The 7,461-nt window shown below is 35.7% G+C and overlaps 1 pseudogene; it reads right to left on the reverse strand.

Moving 5' to 3' along the window:
- Nucleotides 1-673: 673 nt before the first annotated feature.
- The window catches only part of LOC102746321 (uncharacterized protein C11orf98 pseudogene), a 48,743-nt pseudogene continuing 41,955 nt past the window's right edge, over nucleotides 674-7,461 (reverse strand).

Below are 7,461 nucleotides of genomic sequence, written 5' to 3' on the forward strand. Positions count from 1 at the left end.
TTAAACGGCACAGCTGTAACCAACACATTAGACACAGAGGATGAAAGCAATGACTAAAAGCACCTTATTTCATCTGTCACACCTGAGGCACTGCCTTCTTCAGGCCTTTGGTGTATTAGCACAGAAAATCAATTAGGTAAAGAGCTGAACAAATGAAGGGAGAATAAAAAAGGTCTCATTCACAAAGTATCTGGGATATCAACAAGCCCAGGAGACTTTGGTAAACTATATGATATCTCTAAATAAACCATAACAACTTTTTCTGAACTTTTAAAAGTCAGTGATTATGTATCACAGATTGCTCTAAACCTATTTTGGAAGGTTCTCAGCCATTAAACCACCTGATAAACACAGTAGAGTATTTTCAGCTTCAAGTTTAGTACATATGCATCTCTTAAATCATAAAATATTGTGTCCAAAAAAAAAAAAAACCTCAGTGTAGTTACTCCCTTAACAGATTCTTAAAATGATTATATACATGAATCTTCAGGTAAAGATCATTGTTACTTAACATTTGTGTGGCCTGTTCTGTGCTTGCATATGGCCCCCAAATTTTCAGTGTAACCTAATAATTTCCTCAGCCATAAAAATAATCAATTTTTATCATAGAAGTCATATGGCTCCTGTTTGAGTTTTAAGTAGACAAAGCACTGAGCGCAGGATCAACCTCAGGGATTTTAAGTACCATGATATTAATTTTTCTTCAAGGAACTTATTTTTTTTTCCTACAAAGAAAATCAAGCTGCTTCTTGAAAGGGATCTCATAAAGTATCAGAGGGAATGTGTGGAAGCCACATTTGGACACTGCTATTAAGTTTTATGGCCAGTGCTTATCCCTTTTTGTGCCACTTCCCCAAATTATAAAAGTATCTCTTCTTTATATCTTTAGTTCTTTTACTACTAATATCTACCACCTCATCAATTTCCCAGTCATTGCCTCTTCATCTCATTTCCCAATAGCTATTAATCTAGAATCTCATGCTTCTCCTCCCTTCCTTATCTTTTTCCCGTAAAACCCTTGACAATTCAATATACAGAGCTCTATAAGCTCCAGCTCCACTCTGACCAAAATCCCATAACCTCTTGCATTTGCTTATGCCCTCTGCCTTTTCATATTAACCACTGATGTTCGGCTATCAGGACCTTTCCCATGAAAACCCAATTCTTCCACTTCCCTGTCTACTGGTTTGCTTCTCATTCCCCAGGCCCAATATCAGCCACTAACTCTCTACATCCTGCTTATTCCACTGAAATTCGAATAAGGGTATTCATTGTGTGTGTGCTCTGTTTCAGGCATTGGGCTCCCACTTTTGTATATATAAAAGCATATATAATTTAGTCATTTGAATCTCAGAAAATCTGGCCACCCTACGACTCATTTTTACAGGAGACAAATTTAGAGAAGGTAAGAAACTTTCCACACCCATTCAAGATTTGCTCTTTGTTACCTCTCGCTAGGAAATACCTCTAGCATTCTTTCTTTGTACATAATAATTTACCAGATCAGCTCTTTGCCATCTTGGATTGTTTGGGGTTTTGTTTGTTTGTTTCAGTAAGAACTCTAGGGCTTTGATTACAAATGGAGTTGACTGCTAAGGAGCCCCTTCTCCAGTCTTTCTTCTCCACCCTCTTCCTCTCAACATAACCCTCCAGGTTAGGTCCCTAGGGCCATTAAGGAAGAGGAATCTGAGGAGAATGAAAAGGGGCAATGCTTTCTCCAAAGTCCTCTGAAGCGCAGAGTCCTCCTAGCTCTGGACTAGCTCTGAGAATCTTCTGGTAGAAGGGGTGAGAGATTCAGCTCTCATCTTCAGGGTCTTCCATGTCTATGTCCTGGGGTACTTTCGTCTTCTTTTGCCCTTTGGGCTCTGCCTCACTAGTCCCGGATGGCTTTGTAGGGGTTTCCACTTCAATGACAGCTTTCTCTTTCTGGGCAAGCCAGGTCTGTGGAAGGAGTTTTCGGTGCTTCTTCACAGAGTAATGTTGGCATGTACACCTGACACCCGCTTTTTGAGGTGGTGCTGCATGATCAGCCCATCGTCTGTCACAGCCGGAATCATGGGTGCTTCAGTCGCCTCTCCCGCTTCAACACCCGCCAGAGCTTGAACAGCTTCTTCTCAGCTACATTCAAGGCCGCTTGATCTTTCCCTGGGGAGCTCCCAGGGCTGCACCACCATCTTGGATTGTTATAAAGCCTCTAGAAGAAGAAATAAAAATTCATCTCCAATATTTCCAAAGTGCTATCTAGAGGAGCTAATAAATGGTGGAAATGTGCAAGATATGAGAGAGTGCTCAATGTCCTTTTGGAGATTAAAGGGTGTGTGTGGGTGTGTGTGTGTGTATATATATACACACACACACACATGCTTATATCTATATCTCTTTCTCAATATATGTATATATCAAGAGAGATGAAAGATAATATAAACATGAAATTAAGAGAGGAAAGCAACAGGACAGGCCTGCCTAATGTATATGGTATATATTAAAAGTCAGTTTAAGTTGTTGTTCAGGAAATAAACACAAAAGAAAGTGGATATTAACAGGACATATGATTCAAAAGCAAGCCCCATCCACTTCACAATTTCCCTAAGATATAATGCTATTTTATAGGAATACTTCATATATGAAATGCTCCTTTCAGTACAGAATACACTAGATCAGAACTCAATCTGTTTTTCAATGAATATAATGTGAATTTGGGTATATTGTCTGAACTCAAATTTTCCAAGGTCAAAATAAATATTGGGGACTATCCATTTTCAGTTATGCTGTTGAGGAAACTCTGAGAGTTCTTTTGCTAAAAATTTACACTTTGAAATGTGACATGTGAACATTCTGCTTGGTGAGCACCTAATAACTATTTAGTGACAAAATAAGACAGTTGGTAACATTTGCATAATTTATGCGAGATTTTATAGACTCATATTGAAAGCAAGAATAATAAGCTTCTATGATTTTGGTACCTATATTTTGTGACTATCAACTGCTTGATTCAAAAGTATGCCATATAATGAAATAATTTGCAGTATATAGCCAGAGGTTTTTAAAAAATCTACAGTTGATCATGTTGTAAGCTATCACATTAGAATATGAGGATGTTTTCTTTATTAATAGCAGTACATGGATGGTTCTGAACCTGGACTGCTCAGACAAATTTTGAAGATTTCTGCATATTTTGCAGTCAACAAAATATACTGTACTTTTGTACAATTTCTCATGGCAACAACACTTAAGATCACACATAGTTGAGGTTATCAGAAATGCATGTCTTGGTGGTATAATTTTAGCACTTGCTCATGGAAGAAAGATTCACGTCAGTTTCAGATTTTACCCAGTTTTCCAACTGCTAAGTACAAACAAAAATCTCTATCAATCTACTGAAAGTAAACAATTCTGTTGAAATTGGTATCCTCTGATCACATGGACATCTTATAATTTGATAAGGCAATTTAGAATAGCGCTAGATGTCCCAAATGTTTAAAAGTCCAGCTTTTACCCAGATGACTTGGATGTTACCACTAAGTACATTATAGGCAGAATAGTACAGAATGACTTTCTAAGTACTTCAGATATTAAGTAAGAGTCCTGCTTGATGCCTTAAAGTCTCTTTATCAATATCAATTCTTTTCCATAAGTTAATGTCTCCAAAATGGCTCTTTTGAAATGCAACTCTATTAGCTGGGAAGGTAGTACATTGTTCCATTAGCCTGTGAGGAGGAATTACTTAGCAAGGTCCTCAGGGAATGAATATCAACAAATAAATTTTGATAAAGGAGGGAAATGAATATTAGAAAAAAATCTGAGCATGGATCTTTGCTCAACCAAATAGGCCCAGATGGGTCATTCCAAAAAACCAGCAGAAGGGCACTTTTGAGGAAGCACAACTAAAGATGAGGTTATGCCAAAGCACAATTTTCCCAGAGTTTTATAGGGCTCTGTAGGGAAAATTCTAGAACATTCTTTATGGTTACAGAGTATGTGGTTCACACTCTTCTGCCTCCACTTCTTCTGTAAAATAGGGATAATGATAAAAGCTGCATCATCATAGATAATTCATTGAGATGAAAATGTAAAGCATTTAGAACTTTACAATAATATTAACATTTTAAAAATGTAGAGATGCATTAATATTGCAACACAGCATCCTGGCACCTTCTCCATTTTACATTTTAAAAAGTACTATTACTGTTATGAATTATTCATATTCCAAAAAGCCAATGTCCTAAAAAAGAAAAATAAAATTATTTTGCATAGTGTTTTATTTTCTGCAGCACCATCAAGGGTTCTTGATTTTTATTTTTTCTTTAACCTAGTGAAATGTCTGAAACCTTCCTTTTCATGTTAGAGAATGAATTTCAAACCAGTTGTAGCAGCTGTCCTCAATTTTCATTCCTAGCAAATGAACATATTTTTAAACGATATTACAGGGTATTTTTCACACTCCTCCTAGATGATAGATAAATTCTTCAGGCACTTCTCATTGCCAGTAAATGGGCGCTCTTGTTGCTATTCCAATAAAGTGAGCATACACAAGAGTCTCTGGGAGACTGATAATCTCATACACAATTCCATTTGTCAGCTCCCTGTAGTCTACAAGCTTGTCTTCGAGGAGACTTCACCTGCATGAGGATTTCAGGATTAGGTTTTTCTATGTAATTTCACTCTCTAATAATGGGATTTGGTGAGCACTTTCTCAATTATTTCTGCTTCCTAAGGTCAGGCTACAGAGGTAAATGTAGAGATTTATGCACTTAATTCCCTGTGGATCAAGATGAAAATACTCACTTTCATTCTTACTTTTTATTTATTAAACTTTTACACAGCTCATATTTCCTCCAATTTGCAGGCTACCATGGTGGCTTAATTTTTCTTTCTCTCCCTTGCTTCTCTCTCTTTCCTCCCTCCTTCTTTCCTTCCTTCCTTTCCAGTAGTCAAGAAATATGTATTAGTGTTTCAGTTCCAGTATATTTTCTTTTCCTTTTGAGAAACAGCCCTGTTTGTGACTTTATATTATAATACACAGAGAATCATACAGAAATACATTTATACACAAAACTAAATTCTCAACTATAATTAGTTGAATGTGGACCAAGTCCCCCTTTTGCCATCAACCTCAAAAATCTCAGTGTAAGCGTTAATAACCCTCTTAAGAGCATAATGTCACATTTATTTGATCTCCAGGGCTTTGATTTGTCATCCCAGTTCAACTTTCACCATAGTCATTAGCCACTCTGATATTTCCTTCTTTGAATCTAATCTTTCTGCCACCTTTCTCATGTTCTTCTAATAATAGAACAATTTCTTAATTCTCACTAAGATCTTTAACTCTTTTCCTTCCTATTTTCTCACTGCCAACAAAAAAGGGGAATGTCTTTTAGAATCTAATGGACCTGTCATTTAGGGCTCAGACACTTTCAAGTTGTGTTGCTTTGGCTTACTATTTAACTCATATGAAACTCATTTTCCCAGTGGAGAAAAAAGTGATTCTATTACATATAACTCCCAATTCTGTCAAAAACTCTAAAGATAATATCTATAAAACAACATAATGCCTGGCACCCAATCATTGTTACAAATATCATGAAAATAGTCAACATTGCCTTTATCCACAGAGTTAATCAGTATCATCTTCATCACTGACTAGTCTATAATCAAGTATCAGCTGTATTTTTCATCACAATAGTTTTTTTTTAAGGTAAATGTTTTGAAGTATAACTCATATGTAGTAAAATTTAACCTGTTTAAGTGTTCAGTGCTTGAATTTTGTCAAATGTTATAGTCATATATTCACCACTGCAGGCAAGATATAGGACAGTTACTTTGACCTGAAAATAATGTAGTTAATCTCCTACCCCAAACTCCAGCTAGGGGCATTCACTGATGTTTTTCTTTCTGTAATTTTGATTTTTTTTTTTTTTTGGTATTATCCAATGGAAGTAGAATCAAAGAATATGTAGCCTTTTGAGTTTGACTTCTTTTAATTAGCATAATGCATTTGAAATTTGTTCATGTTGTAACATGTATCTGAGGTCCATTCACATTCCATTTTATTACTGAGTAGTATTCCGATGTATGAATGTCTCCATGATTTGTAATCTTTTCTCCTGTAATGGTCATTGGAACTATTTAGGGGTATTGATGATTATGACTAAAGTAACTGTGATTACTCACATACAAGTTTTTATATGGAGATATTTTCATTTTCCTTGGACAAATGTCTAAGGAAGGTATTGCTGATCATATGATAAGTATTATGTTTATTTTTATAATTATTGTCAAACACTTTTACAAATTAATTGTAACATTTTGGATTTCCACTGGGTAGGTATGAGAATTCTGATTACTGCACACTCTTTCAAGCACTTGATATTGTTTTTATTCCTTGTTTTTGTTTTAATTTACTCATTCTGATAGATGTGTAATTTTATCACATTATCCAACAAAATAATAACAATGTTGACCATAATTTCAAGTTTATGTGCTATTTGTAATCTTTGGTAAAATGTAGGCTTAAGTATGCCACCTATTTTTAAAATTGTATTGTCTGTTTCCTCATTATTTAATTTTGACAGCTCTATATTTTGGATTCCAGTTCTTTATCATATATGTGTTTTACAAATATTTCTCCCAGTCTGTGTTTTATCTTTACATTTTCTTTACAGTGCCTTATAAGGAGCTAAAGTTTTTAATTTTGATTAAGTCCATTTGTTTCACATTTTGTTCTGTGATTCATGCTTTATCCTCTCTGAAAAATTTTTATCTTACAATCTAACAATGTTTTTGCATGTTTTCTTCTAAAAGTTTTATCATTTTAGGTTACACTTTAGATCTATGTCCATTTGGAGTGAATTTTTTTTCTGTCTTCAACGTTTTTTAAATTTTATTGTTATGTTGATCACCATACATCACATCACTAGTTTTTGATGTAGTGTTCCATGATTCATTGTTTGCGTATAACACCCAGTGCTCCATTCAATACATGCCCTCTTTAATACCCCTCACCAGGCTAACCCATCCCCACACCCCCCTCCCCTCTAGAACCCTGTTTGTTTCTCAGAGTCCATAGTCTCTCATGGTTTGTCTCCCCCTCCAATTACCCCCCTCATTTTACCCTTCCTATTATCCTCGTATTTTTTTTTAACATATAATGTATTATTTGTTTCAGAGGTACAGGTCTGTGATTCAACAGTCTTACACAATTCACAGAGCTCACCATAGCACAAACCCTCCCCGAGTCTATCACCCAGCCATCCCATCCCTCCCACCCCCCAACACTCCAGCAACACTCCGTTTGTTTCCTGAGATTAAGAATTCCTCATATCAGTGAGGTCATATGATACATGTCTTTCTCTGATTGACTTATTTCGCTCAGCATAATACCTTCCAGTTCCATCCACGTCGTTGCAAGTGTCAAGATTTCATTTCTTTTGTTGGCTGCATAATACACCATTGTGTATATAT

The sequence above is a fragment of the Leptonychotes weddellii genome, chromosome 8 (genome assembly GCF_054177405.1).
Source record: "Leptonychotes weddellii isolate Sample4059 chromosome 8, ASM5417740v2, whole genome shotgun sequence".
Classification (NCBI taxonomy): Eukaryota; Metazoa; Chordata; class Mammalia; order Carnivora; family Phocidae; genus Leptonychotes; species Leptonychotes weddellii.